At 55.3% G+C, this 12,034-nt stretch overlaps 2 long non-coding RNA genes across 2 annotated transcripts; one reads left to right on the top strand and one right to left on the bottom strand.

Annotated features, from left to right (window-relative positions):
* The first annotated feature begins 6,697 nt into the window (after window positions 1-6,697).
* On the top strand, window positions 6,698-8,543 carry LOC100382827 (uncharacterized). Its single transcript, NR_145572.1, has one exon. It is a non-coding gene; the product is annotated as an uncharacterized lncRNA (long non-coding RNA).
* LOC100275701 (uncharacterized) lies at window positions 6,728-8,606 on the bottom strand. The gene has a single exon (NR_145573.1). It is a non-coding gene; the product is annotated as an uncharacterized lncRNA (long non-coding RNA).
* Between the last annotated feature and the right edge of the window lie 3,428 nt (window positions 8,607-12,034).

Below are 12,034 nucleotides of genomic sequence, written 5' to 3'. Positions count from 1 at the left end.
ACTCCTGCAAGAAATACACTCGGGGGCTTGCGGCCATCATGCAGCGCCTCGAGCCCTTGTCAGGAATGCCTTCTGGCAAGGTTTCTACTGGCCAACGGCGGTGGCTGACGCCACTAGAATTGTCTGCACCTGCGAAGGGTGCCAATTCTATGCGAAGCAGACCCACCTGCCCGCTCAGGCTCTGCAGACGATACCCATCACCTGGCCCTTCGCGTATGGGGTCTGGACCTCGTCGGTCCCTTGCAGAAGGCGCCCGGGGGCTACACGCACCTGCTGGTCGCCATCGACAAATTCTCCAAATGGATCGAGGTCCGACCCCTGAACAGCATCAGGTCCGAGCAGGCGGTGGCGTTCTTCACCAACATCATCCATCGCTTCGGGGTCCCAAACTCCATCATCACCGACAACGGTACCCAGTTCACAGGCAAAAAATTCTTGGATTTTTGCGAGGATCACCACATCCGGGTGGACTGGGCCGTCGTGGCTCATCCCATGTCGAATGGGCAAGTAGAGCGTGCCAACGGCATGATTCTACAAGGGCTCAAGCCTCGGATTTACAACAGCCTCAACAAGTTCGGCAAGCGATGGATGAAGGAACTCCCCTCGGTGGTCTGGAGCCTGAGGACGACGCCGAGCCGAGCCACGGGTTTCACGCCGTTCTTCCTGGTCTACGGGGCCGAGGCCATCTTGCCCACTGACCTGGAATACGGCTCCCCGAGGACGAGGGCCTACACCGATCAAAGCAACCAAGCTAGCCGAGAAGAATCGCTCGACCAGCTGGAAGAGGCTCGGGACAAGGCCTTACTACACTCGGCGCGGTACCAGCAGTCCCTGCGACGCTACCACGCCCGAGGGGTCCGGCCCCGAGACCTCCAGGTGGGCGACCTGGTGCTTCGGCTGCGGCAAGACGCCCGAGGGAGGCACAAACTCACGCCCCCCTGGGAGGGGCCATTCGTCATCGCCAAAGTTCTGAAGCCCGGAACATACAAGCTGGCCAACAATCAAGGCGAGATCTACGGCAATGCTTGGAACATCAAACAGCTACGTCGCTTCTACCCTTAAGATGTTTTCAAGTTGTTCATATACCTCGCACCCACGCAAAGTTTAGTCATCAAGGAAGGGTCGGCCTCGCCTCGGCAAAGCCCGACCCTCCCTCGGGGGCTAAAAGGGGGGAGACCTCCTCTGCGTCGAAATTTTCCTCGAAAAAGGATCTCTTTTTAGCAGAATTTCTTTCGTGCTTTTTGACTACCTCGAAAAGCGGATCCTGGAAACGACGGAGTACACGTAAGCAGCCAAGGCTGACTGAGCCGAGGGACTCCTACGCCTCCGGGATACGGATACCTCACTCATCACCTTCTGCGATAAGTAACTCGCGTTCGGATAAAGTGATTCCGCGGACCGAACAAGTCTTCACGTTCGGAAGCTCTTCTGCCGAGGCGGTCCTTCAAGCCTTCTCGACTGAATCGGTGACAGGGCCTCATGGACGGGCGAAAGTACGCATAAGCGGCAAGGCCGACCGAGCCGAGGGACTCCCACGCCTCTGGGATACGGATACCTCACTCATCACCTTCCGCGAGAAGCAACTCTCGCCCAGGCAAACATCCTTGTTACCGACGGAAAGTCCAGATGCTCGAAATAAGAGGAAACGAGACGCGGCTTTACAACGGAGCGAGGGTGTGTTTTCTGGCCTCGACGGCCGCAGAAGGCACACGCTACAAGACAATCTGATCCTGCAGGCTCGGGTCTTCACGCTGAAGGGGGCTGTAGCACCCTCGGCATCGACGACGCCTTCAGCGAGGTCCGACCCAGCCTCGGACGGCGACGCGGTCCAGGGACTTCTCCGGGAATCCGGCCCGAGCAGGCGGCTCGGCCGGTTACCCCTGGGGCCTCGACCAACCATCTTCCAAGGGCGCTAGCCCGACCCGAGGCCTCGGCTGATCGACTCCGGCGTCGGCCCCGCTGACGGGCAACCCGGCTAGGCTCCGGCCAACCAGGTTCCCATTTTCGAGCCAACTCCGCCTCTATTCGTACTGATATCGCTACCCCTGGACTCGGCTCATCAAAGAGCGGCCAAGGGGTCCCTTTAACTAAGCTAGAGGAGCCCCAGACAACAAGGCCGATCGAGCCGAGGGACTCCTACGCCTCCGGGATACGGATACCTCACTCGTCACCTTGACACGGGGCGACTCATGCTTGGTGAAGCGGTTCAGATAATCAACAGGCGAGACTTAGTGCTCGAAAATGAAGAAAAAACACGGCTCCGTGCCGAAATTACATACATGTTCAGGCCTCGACAGCCACAATGAACAAAAACACTGGCATTCGAAGTGCCATTACAAATGGAACTCCGGTTCCCCCTCCGCAGGTACGAACAACCCCACTCCGAGGGGGAAGGCCTGCGGAGCAACGGAAGGCCGACGAACGGCGCGCCGTCACCTGCTCCAGCAGCGGCGACGACGACGACTTCTGCTCCGGGGGGTCGAACAGCGGCAGCACTGACCTCAGGGCGGGTGCTGCTGCCAGGAGGCCCCCGCCCATGCCGAAACTCGTAAGGCAAGGACGGGCAGAAGGCCGTAGAGTTGGAGGTTAGCCCGTGGCCGGCCCTGGCTATCACGCCGGCGGAAGAACCTCTTCCAGCTGCCGTGGCGGACGCCGGCGCCGCGAGCGGCTCCGAAGCCACTCGCGTCCGAAAGCCGGGCGCGCTGCAGCTGCCAGCGCCACGGACAACAACCGCTCCTCCCCCCATCACTGAGTGAAGGAGCGGGCCACCGCCCACGCAGGGGCCGACTCCAACTCGGCACACTCCCCTCCCCAGCCTTGGTGATGAAAATCCTTGAGGCTGAGGGAGGGGCAGAGGCCGCAGCCCGGCTCGCTTTCCCCCACCATCAAGCCGGAGGTCACCGTCTTGGGTGACCGCCGGTGGAGGGGTGCGGCCGGGCTGCATGATGAAAATCCTTGAAGCCAAACGATGGCTGAAAGGTACCAACTCCCACGGAGTTGCGTTCCTCCAACGAGGAGGCGGAAAGACGGCGGATACCCCCCATCCGGGGGCTTGGAAGATGGAAAGACACGACGCATAAGGGAGGAAGAAGACATGGTTGCCTTCCGAAAGGGGTCGCCCTCCTTTTAAAGGCAACTCTCCCTACGTGCGCCCCCAAACGCCACGGGCCGAGTCTTCTCCAACACGCTCCAAGGCCCTCCCCTGCGGCTCGGGGGCTGGGTCCCGCATGTCATGCAAACCGGCTCAGAGCAGAAGAAGCCAAACCGCCGCGCGTGGTGCACACAACCGCCCAGCGGTTACAAGCGACCCCCCACTTTTGCCCAGGCCAACGGGCGGAAGGGGCGGGCAGCCATGCAGGCGGCATGCAACCGCGCCAGGTGGACGCGATTCTCCGACTTCTGACACGCCAGCTTGGAGACCCAGGCCCACGCGTCACGCAACCAGCGCGCCAGTTGCTGCATGCAAGCAACCGCACCGCCACTTGCGCCACCATCGCACCTCTTCGGTTGCGAAACCTATGCCGCGACTCGAGGTGACCCAGCGCACGACCCAGCAGCGCCAGCCTGGCGCGACGGTCAATGCGGCCGAAAGTGGGCCGGCAGTAATGACGGTGGCAGGCGGGCGGGAGCAGCAGTCACGTCGTCAGCCAGGCTCACGTCCCATCCAGGGACAGCAAGAGAGCCTCCTCCCACGGCGTGAAGACGGTGCGCCCGTGATCCGTTCCTCGAATGGCTCGCGCACGCGCAACGGCCGCCCCGCCAACCACTCGCCCTGTCGCATTAACTCCGCGGCGGGACAGGCGGCGCCTCTGGCAGGAGAAGCGAGCGACGCTTCGCCTTCGCCGTAATAACCGCGCCAAAAAAGGTACGCCGCGTCATTCGATTTCGTATCCTTTTCCTTTTTCCTCTTTCTCTATCTCTTGCAACAGGGACCGGGAAAGGGGGATACCCCGAAAAGGATCCTTCTCTGTGAAGGAACCGGGCTCCGCCCCCCCCTACTGATCAGAGGTTCGAAGGCTGGCCCTCCGAAGGGTTCAACGGTCGCCTCAGATCGCGTGGGCCCGACACCCACTACTGGTCAGGGGTTCGAAGGCCGGCCCCCCGAAGGGCTCCATGGCCGCCTCAGGCTACTCGGGCTCCGCGCCCATTACTGATCAGGGGTTCGAAGGCTGGCCCCCGAAGGGTTCACAGTCGCCTCAGACGCCGAGCGAGGGATGACCAGGGGTACGTTCGATACATAACCGAGGCTCGGGCTGCGCTCCCGAGGTACCCTAGGACATTTCCGAGACCAGCGGGAACGATCTTGTAACGGAATCCCATCGGAGGGAGGCATCGAGCCCTCGGACCCCGTCGCCAGGGGACCGGGTCCGGCAGATCACCCGCAGGTACTTTTGGGCGTGCCTCTGGGCCCCTAGCCGACCCCCAACGAACGGGGCACGGACGCCCACTCGGATTACCCGCTTGCAGCTCACCGGAGACACCATGTTCGGTGCCCATCGAGGGTAACATGGCGCTCTCCCCCCTCCTCCTTGCGGAAAGGCGACGCAGGGGCGTATGTAAAAAAGCCGAGTCTGTCCCTGATCGTCCTCTCGCCCTGTGCGGAGGCTCGGGGGCTGCTCTCGCAAACCCAGCTCCGGCCAGACCGTTGACAGCGTCAACATACCAGCCCGAGAGCTTGGGCCCCGATCGTGCACCCGGGCTACGGCCAGTTCGCATGAGGGAACAACCAGACCAGCCGAAGCATTACGCAAGGCATTAAGACCTCGAAGGAGTGAAACCACTCCTCCGAGGCCTCGGGGGCTACACCCGGCGGGTGCGCTCGCGCGCACCCACCGGAACAAAATGCAACCGAGAAAGGCTGGTCCCCTTGCAAAAAAGTGCGACGAAAGCCTCCAAGCGAGTGCTAACACTCCCTTCGAGGCTCGGGGGCTACTGTCGGGGACCATAATTAGGGGTACCCTCAAGACGCTTAATTCTCAGCTGGTAACCCCCATCAGCATAAAGCTGCAGAGGCCTGATGGGTGCGATTAAGTCAGGGATCAGTCCATACGAGTGACTCGATCACGCTTCGCCCGAGCCTAGCCTCGGACAAGGGCAGCCGACCTCGAGGGACTTCCGTCTCGCCCGAGGCCCCCCTTTTAACGGCGGACACATCTCCGGCTCACCCGAGGCCTTGGCTTCGCTAAGAAGCAACCCTGACTAAATTGCCGCACCGACTGACCGAGTTGCAGGAGCATTTAACGCAAAGGTGGTCTGACACCTTTATCCTGACGCGCGCCCCCGGCAGAGCCGAAGTGACCGCCGTCACTCCGTCGCTCCACTGACCGGTCTGACAGAAGGACAGCGCCGCCTACGCCACTCCGACTGCAGTGCCACTCGACAGAGTGAGTCCGACAGGCAGTCAGGCCTTGCCAAAGGCGCCATAGGAAGCTCCGCTCCGCCCGACCCAGGGCTCGGACTCGGGCAAAGCCCCGGAAGACGGTGAACTCCGCTCCGCCCGACCCAGGGCTCGGACTCGGGCTAAGACCCGGAAGACGGCGAACTCCGCTCCGCCCGACCCCAGGGCTCGGACTCGGGCTAAGACCCGGAAGACGGCGAACTCCGCTCCGCCCGACCCCAAAGCTCGGACTCGGGCTAAGACCCGGAAGACGGCGAACTCCGCTCCGCCCGACCCCAGGGCTCGGACTCGGGCTAAGGCCCGGAAGACGGCGAACTCCGCTCCGCCCGACCCAGGGCTCGGACTCGGGCTCAGCCCCAGAAGACGACGAACTCCGCCTCGCCCGACCCCAGGGCTCGGACTCCGCCCTGGCCTCTGCCGAACGATCTCCGCCTCGCCCGACCCGGGGGCTCGGGCTCGGCCTCGGCCACGGAAGACTGACTCGACCTCGTCTTCGGAGGAGCCCCCACGTCGCCCGACCTAGGGCGCAGGCCCGCCACGTCAACAAGGAGCGCCATCATCATCCTACCCCGAGCCGGCTCGGGTCACGGAGAACAAGACCGGTGTCCCATCTGGCTAGCTCCGCCAGATGGGCGATGATGGCGCCCCAAGCTCTGTGACGACGGCGGCTCTCAGCTCTCTTACGGAAGCAGGGGGACGTCAGCAAGGACTCGACCGCTCCGACAGCTGTCCCTCCGCCAGGCTCCGTTGCTCCTCTGACAGCCACGACATCACGCCAGCAGGGTGCCAAGATCTCTCCGGCTGCCACATTGGCATGTACTTAGGGCGCTAGCTCTCCCTCCGCTAGACACGTAGCACTCTGCTACACCCCCATTGTACACCTGGATCCTCTCCTTACGCCTATAAAAGGAAGGACCAGGGCCTTCTTAGAGAAAGTTGGCCGCGCGGGGACGAGGACGGGACAAGCGCTCTCTTGGGGCCGCTCGCTTCCCTCACCCGTGTGGACGCTTGTAACCCCCTACTGCAAGCGCACCCGACCTGGGCGCGGGACGAACACGAAGGCCGCGGGATTTCCACCTCTCTCACGCCCGTCTCCGGCCACCTCGCTTCTCCCCCCTTCGCGCTCGCCCACGCGCTCGACCCATCTGGGCTAGGGCACGCGGCACACTCACTCGTCGGCTCGGGGACCCCCCGGTCTCGAAACGCCGACAATCATAAACCTAAATAGTGCTACGCGATAGCGAATTAAATTCTTAGCGGCGAGGCACATAATAGCACTTAAAAGAAATTACTAGGTGTCGAGATCACATTAAAACTATAGTTATGGTCTTCTAGCTTACTCGGATCCAATTTTAACGGCAAACCATAGCGAACCGTTTACAAGCACTCTATCTCTCTTAACTAGAGCACAACATCTAAACTCAGACTAAAAATAGAAATCATCCCATTAACTTCTAGAATTACTATTCTAAGTTCTCACTAAATTAAATATTTTATTTATCCTGCATTTTACACCTAAGGTGCACCATATCACGCATTTATTTCACACAATTACATTACCAGAGGGGCTGAGATATTTTAGCAAGCATCTAACACAAATACGACGCATCTGCTAAACACAAGAATTATTACAACTAATGAGTCTAGTTAATCCAATTCGATTAACCGAAATAATAAATTGGCTTACCAAGACCGAATGGATTCGATATCCGCGAGGGCGATGATGGTTTTCCAATTTAGTCATTTGGTCGAGTCCCAAGAGAGCGCTTACAGGCCTCTCTCGAACATCAGGGATTTCTCATCCAAAGCAAGTCCGACTCAAAGCTTGCGAGAACGTCGACAGCCTCCGAATAAAATCTTCGATCAAACAGTTGATGAGTATAGAACGGAGCTTTACTTTCTCTTCCATCCGCAATTCTTGGAATCTCTCCATATTAACTAGAACTCCGTATAAATGGCGATGATTGACTTGCTTCTCTATATCTTCTTGGGATTCTTTTGTCGGCGTGAATATATGTCGGAGATGCCACGTAGGGACTGACATCAAGACGAGACGACGAAACAACGACAAGCTAGCAAGCTGAGCCACGGCGAGCGATGTCGACAACAAGAGCAGAGCTGCACAGATCTGGGGCTGCTGCACGCACGACGCGACGACGAATGACGACAATCGGCAAGGTCGACGACGTTGGGGTTTCTGCGATAAGACAAAGTCGAGCACATAGGGCGACCAGCTTCGGATCCGGAGCAGGTCGAATGAGAAGACGCGACTGCGCGCCATCGGCGAGCACCAGAGAAGGAATGAGCGGCCATCATTGAAACAGGACTACGCGCGCCAGAGCTTGGCAAGGGCGCGGCGAGGAAATTCTACGGCAACACCATGGAGGCGAGCGAGGAGCAGGGGCTTCACGACGCTGGAGAAGAACTCGGCACAGCGGCCATGGGTAGGGACTCGCGGCCGGCGAGCTGGAGACCACGGCTGGGCCAGCGCAGCACGGGGTCGGGCCAGGGTACTCCGGCCAACAGAGGGACGCGCGCAGGGAGCTGGGCGTGGCGTGCTGGGGAGGAGAAGCCGAGGGGGCTGCGTAGTGGCCAGGCGAGCAGGGGCAAACAGGGAGCGGGGCGCTGGAATCCAAGCCAGGGGCGAGCTCCATGGCCGGGCAGAGGGAACTGGAAGGGCGCGGCAAGCTCCACGACGAGAAGGGGGCGCGGCTGGCGTCCATGGGCGAGCGCGGGGGAGAAGCATCTCCTGCCGCCGTCATCCACGGGAGCAGGAATCGGTGTCGCTGTAAGGAGACCACCGACCATCAGCGTGGAAGAACGCTGGGCGAGCTCCAGGGCGCGACTATGGAGGAGCGAAGTGCCGGGGGCGAGCTCGGCCGGTGGCGGCTGTGCGCAGGGACCTGGGGCGCATCGCTGGGAGCTTGCGGGAGGTAGAGGAAGGGCCGCTGGGTGAGCTCAACGGCGGCCAAGGTAGAGGAAGGGAGCTCCACGAGCGGGATCCGAGCAGGGAGAAGAAGGTTGGGCGTCTTGAACCAGCGAGGAGATGGTAAGGGAGAGTCGTCGGCGGACAGAGGGGCAGGGGAGCACATGCCCAACGCTTAGGACGAACCGGCGAGCACAGAGCCATGGCCTAGGTGCCACGGACGCCGGAGCTGGGGAAGGAGATGGAATTGGGTGCATGGCAGCTTGGGATTGAGCTCGGCGAGATTTGTAAGAATCCAAGGGCGGCGGCTTGAAATATCCAAGTGCAGAGCGACGGTTCGCTGTCTCGCGCGTAGACGCGTATGCGTGTGAGCGTGTCCTGTTTCAAAATATCAGTCGACAGGATAGGAACGCTGACCACGCGCGGCAGTGAAAAAATTCAGGGATAGGGACCGACGGGGGTTAAGGAATTGAAGATATTTTTCCTTTTTTTATTTTCTTTTTTTCTTTTTACCAAAAATCACTGATATTTTAGAATCGAGATCATTAGCAATGATTAAAGAGTCGACGTGCAATATAGCAAACGGCTACACACTCTATTTTCCGAATCACGACGGAAAATCAGAGAAATAACAGCTTAGACGGTTCTGTCCGAATCTCGTTTGGATAATTTTCGTGACTATTCCGGCCACGATGTAACCGGACCAGCTTGAAACGAGTTCGGCTTCGGTATTTTAATCTGCTCTGTGTGATTCGACCGAAACTAGCCGAAACCAGATCTGCTAATGTATACGCGATTTCGTCGCCAAAACAGTGTGATGAAGAATAATTTGGATCCTAACCTCGCGCAAGATTTCTCTCAGACACCGCGCGATTCAAATTATTTTGCCCCGAACATTTTAGTCGTCGAGTTCAAATTAATTTGCTCGGAATAAAAATCATCCGAGTAGGTCGGGCTTCCAAATTTCGTATTCGCGCGAGCGATGGATTTTAAATAATCATCGGACTCACCGATTTTCGGAACAACGATGTTCCGAACATCACGAAAATTTAGAAAGAGCCCGGATAAATAAAAACGGTGTCGAACTCGCGACAGACAAAACAGATGCGATATAAAGATCGTGCTAGACGAAGATGATTTAATATTTAGCATCTGTTTTATCCACTGATATTACGTGCTTAAGTCCATACTCGTTGTCGAGCGGAATATAAACATCAGGGGTGTTACAGCCCTCCCCCTTAAAAGAATCTCGTCCCGAGATTCGGAACGAAAGACTTTTAAGAGTAGAGAAGTATGTAACCCACGTCCATATCAGTGATAATCGTGAGACATTTCCAAATAAAGGCGAGTGTCTCAGGATGTTGTTTCTCTAGTGGACATAACATGTATCGCCTTAAGCTAATTTAGAGATGTCCACCAATAGAGGCGATGTCTGCCAGAAGAACACATAAGGTTCCATGCGTGCAGTTTACTTTTTCTGATGACATTGTACTATCTGAGTCTGTTGGGCGAGCGGCAAATAGGCGATTTTACCCAAACAGAATCAGATGCAACCTCTTGGGTAAAACACACAGAAAGAGGTTTACCAACAAGTGGTCGCAGTAAGTTCGTAGCACACGAGACGGGTGTGAATGTCAAATAACATCACAGTTAACTCGTGTAAGCTAGAAAATCTAAGTCCAAGAAAGATGATAAAGATTCGGAAAAAAAAATCACCAACGGAGGGATCTGTAGATACTGCCTTCGCAACCAATCCATTTTATCAAGCACTAACCATGGCTCGACTTGATCACACATGCTGGAAAAGCACACGTGAGGCGATCGAGGCATGACTAGAGCGATGATTAGGTGGTTACTGGCCGACTTAATCTCGATTCTTATAAGTGCTTTCTTTAGAGTGGGTTAAACCAAAGTGAGTTTAGACAACTCGATAAAACGATCTCTAAACTCAATCTTTGTTCATTGGGCAGTTACAAGTTAGTAAAACCAACTTGTTGAACTACTTTTGACATTGAGCAAGTCCTCTCAGTACCATTGGTAAGCCAACGGTCGAGAGCTCTCTTTGGTAACAAGAGATTATGTATGTGGGTAAAAATCTATTTGGTCAAATTGTTCATCCGTTTCCTCATGCGAGATGAATTATCCACTTGGTTAGGGAATACATGGATTAAATAAGAGAGCGAATGAACAAACTCCTGCATTTCAGCAGCAGGGGAAACAGATCCCCATTTTGAGAGCTAATCAGTTGTCTCTCGACATTAAAAAGCTCCAAGGCTTCACCTTTACATAAAGGATGTAAAGGGAACTTGTATGAGTAGTCACTACCAAGATCAAAAGAAATAAGACCACACATGAAAGGGGTATGCCCTTTTGATACAACGGAGATGACAGATGTTGCTTGATCACTTCACAAACAACATAGAAATTGTTTCAAGGAGGAGGTCTATGGAAGATGACATATTGATATAATCTCATAATGGATTATGACTACTAACTGTGATACTAGCGTGTGCCGAGTAGTGCAACCATGTGCGCACACACAGAAGGCCCTCAGTTTCGTCACGACACCACTGTTTTTAGTCATAACACCATTATCAGACATAACCAATAAGAAATCTCATGCGACACAAATGAATTGGGCAAGGGTGACAATGTACAAAGAGATACTCCACCTGTAAGGATGGTTACAAGTAGAGAGCCAAATAGATCATGGCCTGATGAAATGAACAGGGCATGGCCATAACCTAAATTGGTTGGTGAGCGAATATGATGGGAGACTGTTATTTCAGCCCAAGCATATTTCTATGCCCATCGCAGAGATTACAAGGCCAAGGATTAAGTTGATATGCCTTCGATAGATATGGGGAAATCAAAGGCATCAAATTCAAGAAAATACTCGGACAGGTCTTTCCTAAATCAGGTTGGTAAAACAACACGACGACCCTTAAGAACAGGCGAACTGGATAAGTTACCCCAGCTTGCACCAACTGAATAAGGATATGGTTTAGGATGGGGACATGACTCGAGATTCTTGTTTCAAGTCCGGGTACACTTTAGGTCCAACAAAGAAATTATCTAGGCTTTTATTTTTATGTGTTTGGTCCTGGAGTGATAACGGAAAAAATCAACTTTGGGTCATGGTTCACTAAATAAGAACATGTCCTAATTTTTGGTTTAAGCAAACAAATCCCCAACCTTCTATCGACACATCAAATACAAGAGCAAACACAATTTGCACTAATAGTCATACCAAGAAAAACTAGAAGCCATCTAAACACATACCTCTAAGACACCACATTATTTACAATCACAGGTACTGGAATAAAGATGAGAGAAGCATTTTGGGTGTATAGGTGACAAACATAATGCAACAATCAGGATGCATGCTCGTCTTATGCGTCCTCACGAGTTTTTGCCAACATAACATGGCAATAGCGTTCTATATCGGTGGAATATTTACAACTCTCTCGATATTTTGCTAGTCGTCAGCTACACATACGTTTTCGAGGTTAGTGTACCTGCAGAAAAATCCATCACAGCCCAGTTTCCCATGATGCAGTTCGCACATGACAGTTTATCATAGTTTATACTCCATATATTACTATATGAAGGCCAGCTCATCATTAAGCGTCGAGCCACGCATAGGCGCCGTTGCCACACTTTAACCATTGGTCAACTCATTATGGTAACTCACCTTCTTACCTAAGCGT

Source organism: Zea mays, chromosome 9 (genome assembly GCF_902167145.1).
Source record: "Zea mays cultivar B73 chromosome 9, Zm-B73-REFERENCE-NAM-5.0, whole genome shotgun sequence".
NCBI lineage: Eukaryota > Viridiplantae > Streptophyta > Magnoliopsida > Poales > Poaceae > Zea > Zea mays.
This window is presented reverse-complemented; position numbering and strand designations above follow the sequence as displayed.